This window comes from Gastrolobium bilobum, unplaced genomic scaffold (genome assembly GCF_033153095.1).
Source record: "Gastrolobium bilobum isolate Gb01-03AN ecotype WA unplaced genomic scaffold, APGP_CSIRO_Gbil_v1 utg10696, whole genome shotgun sequence".
NCBI lineage: Eukaryota > Viridiplantae > Streptophyta > Magnoliopsida > Fabales > Fabaceae > Gastrolobium > Gastrolobium bilobum.
In genome coordinates this window covers 523,281-534,693 of record NW_026899284.1, presented here as the reverse complement: position 1 = coordinate 534,693, position 11,413 = coordinate 523,281, and the positions used below count along the sequence as shown (strand labels likewise).

General features: G+C 35.6%; 1 pseudogene; it reads left to right on the top strand.

The window, feature by feature from the left end:
• Positions 1 to 2,101: 2,101 nt before the first annotated feature.
• On the top strand, positions 2,102 to 11,181 carry LOC133289171 (putative disease resistance protein RGA3; annotated as a pseudogene).
• Positions 11,182 to 11,413: the final 232 nt, after the last annotated feature.

Here is an 11,413-nt window from a genome sequence, read left to right as displayed (position 1 = left end):
ATGTCAACTACAGGCATGATGATCCCGACGACACCAAATTTTAAAATCTTGCAATTGATATGTAGAAACACATATACTCAGGCATATAATAGCAAAAATAATACATTACCAATTGCTTACAATAAAAGTACATGTCAACCAAACACTAGTACTTTTTTAAATGAAAAAATTGAAAATTCAAACTCTCGTTAATCAAGTATATCAAAAAAATCCACCATGCTCGTGTTCTTCACGTGCATTTTACGCATCAAGAACTATCTTCCCTAGATGCCCACACTTGTTTTGAATTTATTGACTCTTTCCAGCCTTCACACTTGCTCAAATAGTAATAATAAACCTAGTATAGTACCTTCCCTAGATGCTCACAGTTGGCAAAGAATATTTTGAGGCCATTTCGTCTTTTTATGTCCACTTGTACAATAATAATAACAATGCCAACACCATCAAGTACTACCTTCCCTAGAATCCTAGATGCCAAATGAATTTGTGGACGTACTTCTGTATTTTTATGCACTCTCACATAATAATAATAACACCCGCGCCACCATCATCAAGTACTACCTACCTTCGGTGCTACATGGTCCCATTTCAGAAATAGTAAAAAATAAGAAAGTGGAGGAAATTTTTAGAAAAATGAGGAAGTGAGAGGAAACACAATTTTTCAAAATTAAAAAAAGGGATCACCTAATAAACATGATCCCGTATCACTTTATAAAATTCTTCTGAAAGCTTTCGTGAGGTTTTCAGAGTTCGAGAAATAAATCATATTCGTAACGTAACACGAACTCACGCGAGAAAATTTCAATCATCTAAATACAAATCAATAATCTCAAATAATTCCATTGCAATTACAGCCACACAGATAACATCACCGGAGTATTATTAAGATTTAAATTTTTTTAGTTAAAATATATTAGAATATTTTTTCCTGTAAAATAGTTTTGAGAATTAATTTTATGAAATATTTTTAAAAAATGATAAGACAGAAAAAAAAATCAAATAAGGTTTTTAAGGACCTGAAACTATAGACTATAGAAAAAAAATCAAACTATAGTTTTAAATTTAATTGAAACTATAGAAAAGTCGAAGGAAAAACATCTTGAAATACCAAAATGGCTTTTAAGGACCCTTGGACATTATAACAAGACTTTACAACAACCTACTTCAAATTAAGTTTCAAAACCTAAATGTATTTTAACAACACTAACAAAATTTTTAATAAAAAAGAGAGCAAAACCTTATGATGCTGGCCGTGCAACGTTGATGGCGGCAGCAATAGCATCGACGACATAACTCTGCACAGGCAATACATACGCATCAAAGAATATTCATAAATCCAAAAAAAGAAGAAGAAGATAAATGTTCACACTCACGATCATTCTGAAAGAAATTTCCTTTATTTTTTGGAGGGTAATAGTGGATTGGTCCGGTTTAAACATACATAATATGCCATTTGAACCATCTAGCCATATGATTTTGGTCACTACAAACTAATTTGCTAGCAAATATAAGCAAGACCTTTTAAAAGAAGTGGGCTAGAACAAACATATTCTTATAAATTGATTTCTACACCATCTCAGGATATAAGAACCAACATCATCGGTCACATCTGATTCGCAGGGTTAATTGTGTGACCATTCGAGCCATGTTGCTTTCATTTACACTGTTTAGTGGGATTTGTTTCTGCATTAAATCGTTTATTTAGCATTTGTTTCGAGGGGTTCATCCTAAGCATAAATCATTTTGCCTGTACACCCTAAAATTTTTGCCTGTACACCCTAAAAGCACAAATTAAAGTCTTAATTCTGGACCCGTCTTGAATCGGACTAATCGCGAAGTGATGAACCGATGAAATATTAAAAAAAAAAGCACAAAATAACAAAACATCAGGCGCGATTCTAATTTTTTTAATTTTAATGTAGTAATTTATATAATTATAAAATTATGGTTGGTTGGGTTGGGTTCATCGTTGACTCATAGACTTGCGCCCATGTTCCTGCTATGAGTACTTGATTTGGTAGAGGCATCAATCAATCATCCTCCTATTCCCAGTTCAAAACCATCTCCACTCTTTCATTTGTGCTATTTCTCAGATCTGAAAATGGCTGATTCTTTGCTTGGATTTGTGATTGTTAACTTAAAATCTTTTGGCCAGGATCAGTTTTCAACCTTCATGGGTGTTGATGGACAGATCCATAAGCTAACTGAATATCTGACTGTAATCAACGCCAACCTCCAAGATGCTGAGGAAATGGGAATGACAAGCCATGGCCATGCCGTTAAGGTTTGGCTGCAAAAGCTCACTGATGCTGCTCATGTTCTCGACGACATATTAGACCATTGTTCTATACAGTCCAACCGAATGCAATTTGAAGGACTAATATCTCGTTTCCATCCTATCAACATTCTGTTCCGTATAGATGTTGGTAAGAGGATGGAAGAGATCACCAAAAGATTTCATGCTATTGATGAAGAAAGGCGCTTGTTTGAATTTCGTGCAGGGAGAGTTGTGGGGACCCAAAGCCAACCTCAAGTTGAAGAATGGCGTCAAACTAGCTCCGCTTCACTGAACCCAAATTATATGGAAGAGACAAAGACACAGAACAGATTATGGAGTTTCTTCTCAGTCATGCCACTAACACCGAAGACCTCTCAGTCTATCCCATTGTTGGTATGGGTGGTCTTGGAAAAACAACTCTTGTTCAACAGGTTTTCAATGATGAAAGGGTCACCACACATTTTGACTTGAGAATTTGGGTTTGTGTTTCTGATGATTTCAGTATTAAGAGAATACTAGAATCCATCACAGAATCTACCACAGGACAAAACCCCAACCTTGGTACTTTAGAAGCAATACAGAAAAAAGTTCAAAAAGTGTTGCAAAGCAAAAGATATTTACTTGTTCTTGACGACGTGTGGAATGAAGACCATGACAAATGGAACAAGTTCAAGGAGTATATGTTGCAGTGTGCAAGGGGAACAAAAGGCGCTTCAATTTTGGTCACTACTCGACTTGAGAATGTTGCCAACATCGTGAGAACAGTCTCTGTTCATTACTTGTCATCTTTATCAGAGGATGACAATTGGTCATTGTTCCAACATCATGCATTTGGACCAGATAAGGAAGGGCCTGCAGAGCTTGTACCAATAGGCAAGGAGATTGCAAAAAAATGTAACGGTTTGCCTCTTGCTGCCAAAGCACTGGGAGGCCTTTTGCGCTTTAAAAGTAAGAAAAGTCAATGGCTTAGTGTAAAGGAGAAAATACCCCATGATAATATCATCATGGCTGTTTTGCAACTGAGCTACTTTAATTTGAAGATATCATTGAGGAGATGCTTTTCTTTTTGTGCCATCTTCCCCAAAGATAAAGTAATCTCGAAGGAAGATCTAATTCATCTATGGATGGCACATGGATTTATTTCATCCAGAGGAAGTTTGGAGGTGGAGGATGTTGGTAATGAGGGGTGGAATGAATTGTACCAGAGATCATTTTTCCAAGATGTCCAGATTGATGAATTCGGTCAAATTACAAGTTTCAAGATGAATGATCTCGTTCATGATCTTGCCCAGTCTATTATGGGTGAGGAATGTGTGGCTTGTAAGCCTGCAATGTTGACTAAGTTGTCAAGTAGAGTCCACCATATAAGTTGCTTAAAATCTAATGATGATAAGCATCCACAATTCAAGTTGAACATGGGTGTCTTCAAGAAATTTGAATCATTGCGGACTTTTCTTCAGCCTGAATATCCGTCATGGCCAAATGCCTGGGTGTTGCCATCAGTCCATTATCTCCGAGCATTATCTACAAGCTCTTCTCAGCTCTCGGCACTCAAGAATTTAATACATTTAAGGTATTTGAACATTCATGAAAGTGCCATCTCAACGTTGCCTAATTCTATTTGCGAATTACAGAAATTGCAAATATTGAAACTGAAAAATTGCTTTCACCTTTATTGTTTGCCCAAAGACTTGACACGATTACAGGAACTCAGACATCTTGTGATTGAAGGCTGTCATTCATTAGTAGCGATGACTCCCAATATGGGGAAGTTAAGCTGTCTGAGAACATTGAGCACTTTCATTGTGGGTTCGAAGGTAGGGTTTGGCTTAGATGAGTTACATGGCTTACAACTGGGAGGCGAGCTACATATCAGAGGTCTTGAGAATGTCTCCAATGAATGGGATGCTAAAGAAGCCATTTTGATTGATAAAAATGACCTAAATCACTTATCTTTGACATGGGGTAGCAATAATGCTAATTCAGAGGGTACCATTAATGCTGAGTCCGAGAGAGTACTTGAAGCCCTTCAGCCTCCCATAAATCTCAAGGGTTTTGAGATGAGGGGATACATGGGGACACAACTGCCCAGTTGGATGAGAAATACCTCATTTCTCGAAGGCTTGGTTGATGTTCAACTCTTCGACTGCAACAACTGTCAGCGGCTTCCTCCATTTGGTAAATTCCCGCATTTAAAATCTCTTTACCTATATGAAATGAAAAATTTGAAATACATAGATGATGACTCGTACAATGTTGTGGAGGAGAAGGCTTTTCCATCCTTAAAGGAACTGACTTTATCGAATTTACCAAATGTGGAGAGGATGATGAGAGATGAAGGAGTAGAGATGTTCCCACGTCTTTCCAAATTGACCATTTCGAACGTCCCCAACCTTAAATTGCCATGCATTCCTTCTGTTGAGCACCTTGACTATGGTTACCTTGAAGACGCGACCTCCTTCCCAGAAGGGATTTTGAGGAATATGCATAGTCTTAATACACTGAGTATTAAGGGTTTATACAAACTCAAGGCATTACCCGACGAACTCGGCAGCCTCAGTGCATTACAACAACTACACATTTATTCCGGTCGTGAACTTGAGTGTTTTCCAGAGCATGTGTTGCAAGGTCTGACTTCTCTTCGATCTCTGCAGATTTGGTGTTGTGAAAAATTTAAATCTTTGTCTAAAGGAGTGGGACACCTAACTTGTCTTGAGGTCCTTGAAATCAGGGAATGTCCAGAGCTGGTGAGTCTACCCAGTAATATGAACCAGCTAATTGCTCTTCGTCACGTGACAATCCAAGGCAATATATTACCAGAAGGCTTAGAACGTATCCCCTCCCTACAAAGTTTGTATATATACGGATATCCTGGGCCAACTTCGTTGCCTGACTGGTTGCAAGACATTACTTCTCTTCAACAACTAGAAATCAAAGGATGTATGGAGTTGAGGTCACTACCAAGTAGCTTTCAGCACCTCACCAACTTGCATACATTACGTATTTACTATTGCCCTAACCTGGAGAAGCGGTGCGAGAGGGGAACATGGGAAGATTGGCAAAACATAGCTCACGTTCCACAAATTGAAATTCATAAGTTGCCCATCGGAAATATAAAGAACCTTAGGATACACCACCCCAAAAGCTAGCTCAAAGGGTGAGAGTGTCCAAGACCTTATAAAGGTCACATTAGTTTCTCATACAACCAATGTGGGACTATATATCTCAACAAGAAGATAGCTCATGTTGTGGTAACTTCATTTTTGTTTTACTTCTTGTTTTACCGTTAATGTGTATCAACTGTCAATGTAAAACTCTATCAATACGTTTATTGCATTGCGTGTGTGATGATATTTGAATTATTTGACCAATTCCTGCAGATATTATCGGACTAGTATCCAAGATGCCGATGCCATTTATAAACCAATTGATGCACAACTATTGATTTAAGCACCCCTCCGATAGATGATTGACTTCACTTTATAGGTGTTCTGGGTCAGGAACGTCATCAACATGTGTTTCAAGAATTCCATCCTATCATATATGCCAAACAATGGTGAGACCTGTGTAGCATATCCCTTTCCTTTCAATTCAGAATATAACGTAAGACAATGAATGTATAAATCCTGATCCTTTATGATTTATGTGAGTTCCATTTGCCTTTGTAAAAAAATTTCTAGCTTGTCTGAGTCTATTCCTGTGCTACATCTTGCAGATGAAACTGTGAACAAATGTCTGAACGTGAAGAGCATGTGAGAAGCCTTTGGGGTTTAAACAATTCCAAGAAGTGTAACAAGTCAATGTGTGTTTACATATGTTTTATTTATACTTAGTTAATATGGATTAGCTTTATTTCCCTTCCAATTTAATTTTAGTGCTGTAAAAGTTTTGTGCAACTAGAGAGTGAACCAGGCGCTGGCCATTTTGCAATTTGTGGAATACCACTTTTCATTAAGAAAACGTATAGAAATATACAGTAACCAAAGCCTTTTGCAATATGCTTAAGGACTGTATCTGGTTTGCTCATCATTTTATTTTTATTCATTATTTTTTGTGGGGTACAGCGGAATATTAGCATCATTGGATGCACAGGTTGTCCCCTTGAGAACGGATATTGGTTCTAACAAGTTGGAGACAACATTACTCACAACAATTTGCTTATATAGCTGCTACATCTAGCTTTTGCTTACTAACGAAATTTTCTACTAGTTGCAGTTTTTGCAGCATCTTATTAAAATAATAAAACGAAAATGCATTCAATCATATCAATATAAACTGATTTTATTTTGCTAACTAAAATGCTTTTAAGTCTTAGGGCATGTTTCACGCATAGCATAGGATAAGGCTTGATAATATAAGATCTAAGGGCATGTTTGGTATGCAGTATAGGATAAGGTCTGATAGTATAAAACCTGATAGTATAAGGCATGATTGTATAAGACCTGATTAAATTTTAATACTATCCAGCGTTTGGTATGATATTGTATAAGATAATATATTGTATAAGATAAATGTTTGATAATACACTATATAATACTAGATAGGTTAAAAATAAATATTTTTATCACAAATACCTTTTAATAATGAATTTACATAATTCTTCCAAATATATCAGATGATATTATTTTTTATAGAAATATGTTGATCAGTGTGTCCAAAAAATATATTAATTTTTATAAAAATAAAAATCTCCAATATTTAAAAAAATATATATTGAAAAATTATTTTTTATTTTAATATACTAATATTAAAATAATATATTAATTCTTGAGAATTGCATTGGTTAATATATCAACCTCTTATCAGGTCTAATCCTACCCTCCTAGGCCTGATTAAGTTATACATCATTTTGATGTATAAAGGGATCTTGCTGTATAAGCTTATACTATACGGTGGTCACACCAAACAACTAAAAATGTTGTAACGTATAGTATAAGCTTATACTATTAGGCCTTATACATCAAACCAAACAGGCCTTAATAGTATAAGGCCTAATTGAATTTTAATACTATCCAGCATTTGACAAGGTATTGTATAAAATAATATATTGTATAAGATAATATTATCTAGTATTTAGTAATGCACTGTATATCATATAATATTTTAATAAAAATATTCTTTAATAAAGAATTTATATAATTCTTCCCAAAATATCATATAATATTAATTTTTATAAAAATCTATTGATTATTGTGTCCAAAAAATAAATTAATTTTTATAAAAATAAAAATATCTCATATTTTAAAAATTAAAATATTGAAAAATTAATTTTTATTTTAATATATTATTATTAAAATAATATATTAATTCTTGAGAATTGCACTGGTTAATAATGTTAATACATTTACCCTTTATCAAGCCTAATCCCGGCTCTTTGACCAGTTTGGGATTTTTCCTGTTTAAATATACGAATTTGGTATCTGGATGGGAGAAATTACCGGTTGGGGTCTTTAAGTGCCGCGCGGGGCAACGACTCTAAATGACGCCCACAGTCCCCTGCGGCACTTATGTGACGTTAATTTTTTTTTTCGGGACACAATGCCGCCCCCATCCCCTATCGGCACTAATTCTTTTTTTCTTTTTTATTACTTAAGTGCCTTCCATCCCCCCAACGACACTCATTTAAAATTAACCATCTTTTAGTTTTTTGAGTATCGCCCCCCTGGGGAACTCGGACGGCATGCCAAGTGGCACAACCCCAGCCGTTCGAGCTCCACATTATCTTATTTTTTACCTTCCTTCGTGTTCTCACTTTCAAAATTTCATATCTGTAAACATTCTTCTATCTCTCTCTTTTTCCCTTTATAGCATTGTCTTCTCCTTTGTTTTTTTTTCATTTACAGAAACATACTATTTATTGGTTGCAGCAAAGCGAAGCACAAGCTCTTCCAAAGCAAAAAACTCTAAGGCAAGTAAGTTAACATCAATTTCATTTTGTTAATCAATTAAAATCATTTAATTTTTTTAATTATTTTAGATATTTGGCATAAGCATAAATTTAGAATACTCTAGTTAGATTTTACATAATAAAATAGATTTTTATGTTCTTGTATAATTAACTACATTTACATATTTGACACAATAAAATATATTGTGATATCCTAACATAGGCATGTATAATGTTCGGTATTTTAATAATGTTATCATGAAAAAATTATTTGGTTTAGGGCATTTCTAATTTTCGTAAAACATCTTATTGCCTAATATTTTACTGTTTTCTTTCTAGATATGAGGTCAATTTATGCAATCATATATTACAATGGTAGAATACATGAAGGTGCTACAGGATGGACATTTGAGGGGCAAACCAAAGGAATACAAATACAATGCGGTTTGAGACTGCATAATTTAAAAACAAAGATTGCAGAGAAATTGAAGCTAGGTCCCAATCAATCGGTGTCTCGAATAACTGGCCGATATCGTACAATAGAAAAATTTATTGTGCTAGAAATTGCTGACGATGATGATGTTGATATGATGTTCAATCTGTTTCTACAACAGTCGCTTCAACAACAGTCTGCAATGACGATGCTTGAGTTGTATGCCAACATTGCTTGTGCAGGAAGTTCTTCGTTGCTAGTTGAGTCATTGGATCTAAATTTGCCACGTTCTGATGTTCCATCTCATCACTGGAAGAATACAATTGTAGAAGAGGAAGACGATGCAGCTTACGTGGACGTTAATTTGGGTGCGTCTGATAAAGATGTATATGAAGAAGTTCCTCCTGAGGGTAGTAACTCTGATGAAGATGTAAATGAAGAAGTTCCTCTTGAGGGTAGTGACTCTGATTGCGATGTGGACACCAATAATGTCGAAAATGTCATCCCGGCTGGTTAGTTAATTAAACTTCTGATTAATGTATTTTACATGTTATATTCATGTGTTACTTCAATGTGACAGAGTGCTACTATGTGTAGGTCAAACTAATACTCCATTCTAGAATGCGAGTTCGCACTATACTTATATTTATTGGGAACACCCAGATCAAGAACTGATTGTTGATGGGGGAAATGATGGTTCTTGGAAATGAGGGATGTATTATATGTTAATCAAGAATTTGAAAGTAAGGAATGGATACAGAAGGCAATCAAATGTATATTGTATGAAGAATTATCACACTGCTACAGTGGAGGAAAGCAAAAAAAATAAGTTTCTCATGAAATGTGTTAATCATGCTGAAGGATGTCCTTGAAGGGTGCGAGTAATGTTACCGAGATGGCGAGATCGGTGGATTGTTATTAGGTGGGGAGGCAAATACACTTGTGTGAACCCTTATCTTTCGCAGGATCACAAATAACTTGATTCTGACTTCATTTGTTCATGTATTCTGGGTATGACTACGAAAAATATGTGTTTATCTAATAAAAATGACGATGTTGTAATATACTTTTGCTTAACGGTTGTATTGCACCATTTTTTTTATCAAGCATTATTCATGTGGATCTGTCAATTAGCATTGCACTTATTCAGGAGAGAATTTCTTGACTTAATGGTTACAAAGTGTCCTATCGAAAAGCCTGGACGACCAAACAAAAAGCCATAGTTAAGTTGTTTGGTGATAGGGAAGATTCATATGCTTATATGGAAAGGTGGTTAAAGTACATGTTCTCGTTTGCTCAAGGTTCATTTTACAGGATTGGTCGACTTCCGTACATTGTGAACGTTGAGCTAGACGACTCTCGTGATATGTTTCATCATGTTTTTTGGACATTCAAACAATGCAATGATGCCTTCAAATCTTGTAAACCTGTGATACAAATTGATGGCACTCATCTCTATGGAAATATAAGGGGACGATGTTGATTACAACCACACAAGATGGTAATAGTCAAGTGCTTCTGCTTGCTTTTCCTATTGTAGAATCTGAGACACTTAGTGATTGGTCGTGATTTCTACGAATGTTACGTCGCCATGTGACTGATATGCAAGGTATATGTCTTATATCAAACCGTCACATAAGCATAAAACAAGCAAAAGCAAATAATCCTGATCTTTGGGGGCCTCCATATGCCTATCACGTGTACTATATCAGACACATTGCTAGCAATTTCAACCATAAATTCCATAATGTTCAATTGAAGAAGGACTTATTGAATTTAGGTATGATTACAGGACTTATTACATAATGTATGTCGTGGTAGAACTTAACGTTTTTATTTTTGTGTAGGGTGCATTGCTTCCAGGAAATATTTTGATCGATTATTGACGAAATTTCGGGATCGAAAACCAGAGATTGCTGCTTGGATTGATGGTATCTCAAAGGAGAAATGGGCTCTTCCATATGACGAAGGGGGTAAACGATATGGGCATATGAGTACTAATTTGTCAGAGGCTGTGAACAAAGTGCTAAAAGGTATCCGAAGTATGTCGATTCCTACTATTGTGAAATTCACCTACAACAGGTGTGTTGAATACTTTGTTACAAGAGCAAGTCATGCTCGTCAGGAAATTGCTGCTGACAATCGATATTGTAAGGTTCTTTTTAGGAGATGCAAAATAACCAAGAGACTGAATCTACACACATTGTGCGCAATTATGACCCTAATGGACACATGTTTGAGGTTGAAGAGGCTTTTAATTATTTTACACAGACATGTGATCGAGTTGTTTCAGTTGATTTGACCACACCTGATTGTCAATGTGGAAGGTTTACTGTGTTCCACTATCCATGCTCTCATGTTATTGCAGCGTGCAGGTTTCGAAAGATCAATTTTTATAAATATGTGGACCCGGTGTACTCACTTCAGAACATTGTCAATGCATATTCTGCTGAATGGTACCCGATTGGGGATGAAGATTTTGTACCACTGTCTGAAGGTCGTATTTTATGTCCTAACTCTGCATCAGTGCGTCCGAAAGGTAGACCAAGATCAACACGTATAAGGATTCATGTTACATTTTGAGTTGCCACATCATGTTGACCAAAATTTAATATAAACCTAGTAAAAAATAATACTAACCAGACGAGCATATAAAGTTCGTATTTTATCAATAGGCTCAACCAGTTCCCAATAAACCTTGCTAGATGCAGTTTTTCGCTGTTTAATTTCATTCTTAAGTGCCTATGGACAAGAAAATAAAATACAGCATCACAGAACCTAAACTGTACACTCTTTGAAATAAGTGATGCAAAAA